Genomic DNA, 5,680 nt, shown 5'->3' with positions numbered 1-5,680 from the left:
GAACGAACGGCGCACACGTGAATCCCGCCCACTACATTTGATTGGGTAAAGCGCGGCCTGCTTCCTGATGGCAAGCAGGCACGCCCACTTGTAGCCAATGTGCACGGGTTGTCAACACGGCTACCGACAGATTCAAACGCAGAGCAGAATCTGTTCTTGAGAGATTACTGTCACCGTGGCTGTAGTCGCACGTAGCCATGACAACTATTACACGATCCCCGAATGCTAAATATAGTCTGGAACTGCACCTGAAGCCGTCATCTGTTTGTCATATCCATTCACCTGCAGGGGGCTTTGGAATAGCAGCGTTGGCGTTACATGTAAGACAAACACACTTGGAATGGGAAATAGAGGGGGGGGGAATGGAATTGGTAGGTTTAGTTATTTATCTAACTTTGTAATGCTACTGACATTTGTGCGCAACACTCTTGTGTTGGCCCCTTTTTGACGTCAATCAATCAAGTCACCTTAATTCAAGTGGCAGATGCCAAAAAAAAAAGAATGTGGTCTTACTGATCTACCTGCACAGCCTTTGTGATCTACTGTTAGATCGCGATCTGCCTTTTGGGCCCCCCTGCTCCAGACTGTATGACGGAAGCATTTGAACTTTGTGGGAGGCAACAGTCTGGCTCACTATCGATTTGTTGTCAGGCACTTAATTCTGTCCCCCCCCCCCCCCCCCCTCTCTCTCTCTCTCTCTCTCTCTCTCTTTCAAGCATCCTTCTCTGTTCCCTTTAACCACTTAAACCCCAGCATCCGTATTGTGGGGAAAGCTTTCGCAGAAAATCGCAGCGCAGACACGTTGTGAGCTTGTAGATCGGCTATCGTGCTGTTTTTACATGTATAAACATTATTAAATGTGTCAATAATTTCTTTGTATATTTTCTTGATTTTTTTTATCACGAAGCCTAAAAGGCTTCATATGTTCCAGTGTTCAATGGCCAAACACAATTAAATCGTTAATCGCAATTATTTGAGCGACAATTAGTCATCAACTTAAATTTGTAATCGTGACAGCCCTACTGTGTATACAGTGATGGAAAAAGTACTCACTGTTACTTAAGTAAAAGTATCAATACTGCAATGTGGGAGTAAGTCAAATTTTGGAATTCAAAAAGTAAAAGTACTCATGCAGAATGTCCGATTTCAAGTGTATAAATATAGCTGCATGCAGCGATAAGCGGGGCCAGGGAATGCAGAAAGAAAAAAGAAAGAAGCAATGATAAGTAATATGCACAATAAGCCATAGAAACATAGAAGACTGAACTTGAGAGAACAAATGAGCATTTTAAACCCTCACTAACCCTAACCTCAGTAAAACTATGGCTACCCCTAACCTCAAGAAATACTATGCGTACGCCTAAGAATGCCAAATCATGAACAAAAAACATACTCTCAAATAAGCATTTCATGTCATCTTTAACAATTGCACATGTATTCATTGATACAGTCATGTTGTTTGCAATGCACTTTAAATGAAGTCTGCATGAAGTGAGCCTTGAACCGGCAACCTTGCGGTTGTCAGGCAGATGCAGTAGAGAGAAGCCATTGGACCAACAGACCTGAACTGGTGAAAAAGGAGCTCACACAGATGACACAGTTTCACGCGAATTGCTAAAAAATCCTGGGTTTAAGTGTTTTTCAAACTGCTAAAAATTGCGGACAATCTAAGGGCGGAGCTTACTAGTTGTCTGTTGAAGATCATAAACTTTTGCCTTCTGTCATGAACCAAGCCCCTGTTTCACCCCCCCCCTTTGACCAATTGGAGTAAGATTGGTTTCAGTGATATTTGGAATGACCTTCTACATTACTGCAAAGTTTCAAACAAATGTGAGTTTTGCATGTATGTGTTAGGGGCAGATGAATAATTGTCATAAAACTGAAATAGTTAAAACCTCCTGGGATTGTTGAGTAATCTGCACGAAACCTTTAACACATGAATTTAGGACCTTTGCTGACAAAACGTTAGTGGTGGATTTTCCATAAGTGAAAAAATTAAGATTTTATTAGCCAATGAATGTTTATCATATAATTCAAAATGGTGGGGAGATCTAAAGGTCAGAGGTCAAAAGTCAGAGGGTGAAAGTTGTTCAGCATGAGGAGACGCATGTGTGCATCGAAGTTTCATGGCTGTAGGTCAAACAGGGCATGAGTTGTACCTGTTCAAAGTTGGTATTTTCAATTGAGTGCTATAGCGCCACCCTTTGACGAATGAGCGTGATAATAATTTCTTGATAGTTTTTCATGACCATCTACCATATGGCCGAGTTTCGTAAAAAAGCGACAGCACGGTTTCAACCAGAACTGCGAAAAGTGACAGAAGAAGAAAAAGAATGCCAATATCAAAACGGAGCCTGGCTTGAGCCTGGCCCCGTAAAAATCTTTTGAAAATAGCAGATCTACAAGCTCACAATGCGTTGCATCGCGGCGCATTTTGAGCTTGTAGATTTGCTATTTTCAAATGGTCTAAATGTATATAGGGCTGAAGTGGTTAATGTATGTTTTGTAATAATAATCTAAATCTACAAAGTAACTAACTAAAGTTTTCATATAATTGTAGTGGAGTAAAAGTACAATATTTGCCTCTGACGTGTAGTGGAGTAGAAGTAAAAGTACAGAAATTTGAAAATACTCCAGTAAAGTAAAAAATACCTCAAAATTGTACTTAAGTACAGTACTTGAGTACATGTACTTAGTTACTTTACACCACTGACTGTGTACACGTGTCCCTGACAGGTGCAGTACCATTTCCGCTCGCGCAGCGTGCTGCTGCAGCGCAGCCTGAGCGGGGGCGGGCTACAACAACACCTTCCCCTTACAGCTGGGGAGGGTCCTCTGACATCGACCTGATGGCCGACGAGACCGGCTTCTGGGCCGTGTACACCTCCATCCCCAAAGCTGGAAACATACTGGTACTGTACTGTCTGCACACGCACCGCACGCATGCACGCATATCTGCCACATGCACGTGTGTGTCAAGCAAGCAATTTTTGGCTAAATGTTCTCCCCAGAATAGGGATGCTAGGGTTTAGCATTATATTGTAGATTATATTGTTTTGGCAAGAGAAACTTCCACTAGGACTGCAGGCAGTATGTAGTGAATACTGACCAGCTAGCAGTAATCCCAACAGAGAAGGGTTTTAGTGTGTGTGTGTGTGTGTGTGTGTGTGTGTGTGTGTGTGTTTGTGTGTGTGTGTGTGTGTGTGTGTGTGTGTGTGTGTGTGTGTGTGTGTGTGTGTGTGTGTGTGTGTGTGTGTGTGTGTGTGTGTGTGTGTGTGTGTGTGTGTGTGTGTGTGTGTGTGTGTGTGTGTGTGTGTGTGTGTGTGTGTCTGGGTGAGCGCGCCTTCCCTTGCATTCAGAGTTTCCTCCACAGTTGAGAGGTGCTCCCTATTCCTGACACTGTGTGTGTGTGTGTGTGTGTGTGTGTGTGTGTGTGTGTGTGTGTGTGTGTGTGTGTGTGTGTGTGTGTGCGTGCCTGCCTGCCTGCCTGCCTGCCTGCCTGCCTGCCTGCCTGCCTGCCTGCCTGCCTGCCTGCCTGCCTGCCTGCCTGCCTGCCTGCCTGCCTGCCTGCCTGCCTGCGTGCGTGCGTGCGTGCGTGCGTGCGTGCGTGCGTGCGTGCGTGCGCGCTGCGCTGCGTGCGTGCGTGCGTGTGTGCGTGCCAACTTAATTAACTGCCTTGTACCATGGTGATTGCTGCTGTTCACATGAGATTGAGAACTGAAGGAAAGATGAAAAAATAACATCCTACATACTGTAGGTACAGGTCTCTTAACACTTGCGTGACTAAGCAATCTGAAGCTCTGAGGAAGTTCCCCATGACTTTTCCTAAATATTAGATTCAAATAATCCCTATTTTTTTTTGCATCTGAAACGTTTTCTAAATATGAAATTAGCTACACCATCTCTGACGTTATTTTGTGGCTATTATGACCGGTCTCACCCTCTCTCCCCCAGCCAGAGAGCCGTTTACACCTCCAGGCCACCCGGAGACCGCTATTGTTCTAGTTAACTCATTGAGACCTGAAGTCTCCTAAATCCCAACAGTATTCTGAAAAACGTATGTTTCTATATCAGTGGTGCTCAATCTTTTTCATGTCAAGGAAAATATTTTTGTTCCAGGGACCCCCAGAAGCAACGATTTGAGTTAAAAATGTTCGCTTAAAAATATATATATATTCAAAGATTTGCACACATTTTCACGATTTTTGAATAGCCCAAAGTGTAAAATAATGCTTTTTAGCTCAAATCTAAAAATGCCACAGTTCCAGGTCTTAATAGGTTAATGATGAACAGAAATAAGTCTTTTAGTGGAAAGGATTCCAGGGCTTAGGGGAGGAAGGAAGGAAAATCAAGGAAAACATCTGAACCACTTTCAACCTGGTGTCCCTATTTTGGCAGAAATGTTAAAAAAAACTTGTGAAAAAAAATTAAAAAGAAGAAGAAGAAGACTATAGCAGATCACAAGACCACAACGTGTCGCAAGCTTGCCCTGTCATGCGGAATTGACAGGGCATTTAATCGCCATTAAAGAAATTGCTTACTGTAAGTGGTTAATGAGCATGCGTGAGTGCAAGAGCGCCTGTATTTTCACGCGTGTGTGTGTGTGTGTGTGCGTGCGTGCGTTTTTGTCTATTCGTGTATCTTTGTATTTGCATTTGGTCATGTACATAATAATCTGCATGATTGACGATCACAACGACAACCAAACAAAATATAAATCATCCCTCTCTCTCTCTCTCTCTCTCTCTCTCTCTCTCTCTCTCTCTCTCTCTCTCTCTCTCTCTCTCTCTCTCTCTCTCTCTCTCTCTCTCTTTCTCTCTCTCTCTCTCTCATCCCCCCCCCCTCTCATCCTCATAAAGGTGAGTCGTCTGGACCCCGTCTCCCTGGAGGTGCTGCAGAGCTGGGACACGGGCTTCCCCAAGCGCAGCGCCGGCGAGACCTTCATGATCTGCGGCACGCTCTACGTCACCAACTCGCACCTGGCGGGCGCCAAGGTGCACTTCGCCTACCACACCAACTCGTCCACCTACGAGTACACCGACATCCCCTTCCACAACCAGTACTCACACATCTCCATGATGGACTACAACCCGCGCGAGCGGGCGCTCTACACCTGGAACAACGGCCACCAGGTGCTCTACAATGTCACGCTGTTCCACGTCATCCGCTCCGACGGGTAGTCGGAGACACCCACCCATGGGTGGGTGGGTGGGGGACGGGGACGGACGGACGGGGGGTACGATTAGGGAGAGAGAGTTACGGTATAAAAGCCTGGTTTATATTTAGTTGAGCACCAGTGTCACGATCAAGGTTACCGTTGCTGTGATTTTAATTAGTTTTGTAAATATGTAGCAGAGTGGTTCACAACCTCAGCCCGATGGCCTGAAAGCCTAATATCTCTATAGGAAATTCCCTTTGGCTTAGTAGTGGTTAAGATGTTGGCTTTCCACGCGGGAGACCCGGGTTCGAATCCCGGGCGTTACAATGTTGCCGTGACCCGGATCGGGTTTCCCCGTGGGAGGAGGTAAAAAAGGGGGGTGAGTGTAACAGTGGTTCACAACCTCAGCCTGATGGCCTGAAAGTTTAATATCTCCCCCGAGCTATAGGGAATTCCCTTTGGCTCAGTGGTTAAGATGTTGGCTTTCCATGGGGAGACCCGGCTTCGAATCCCGGGCGTTAC

At 45.3% G+C, this 5,680-nt stretch overlaps 1 pseudogene across 1 annotated transcript in view; it reads left to right on the top strand.

The window, feature by feature from the left end:
* The window catches only part of LOC308106209 (noelin-2-like), a 56,757-nt pseudogene extending 51,577 nt beyond the window's left edge, over nt 1-5,180 (top strand). Inside the window, exons 6-7 of the transcript in view lie at nt 2,737-2,912; nt 4,860-5,180. The product of the transcript in view is annotated as a noelin-2-like (transcript). The remainder of the gene's footprint in view (nt 1-2,736; nt 2,913-4,859) is intronic.
* The last annotated feature ends 500 nt before the right edge of the window (nt 5,181-5,680 follow it).

This window comes from Gymnoscopelus braueri, assembly GCF_963280865.1.
Source record: "Gymnoscopelus braueri genome assembly, chromosome: 2".
NCBI lineage: Eukaryota > Metazoa > Chordata > Actinopteri > Myctophiformes > Myctophidae > Gymnoscopelus > Gymnoscopelus braueri.
The sequence above is the reverse complement of the archived record's forward strand: the minus strand, read 5'-3'. Positions and strand labels throughout refer to the sequence as shown.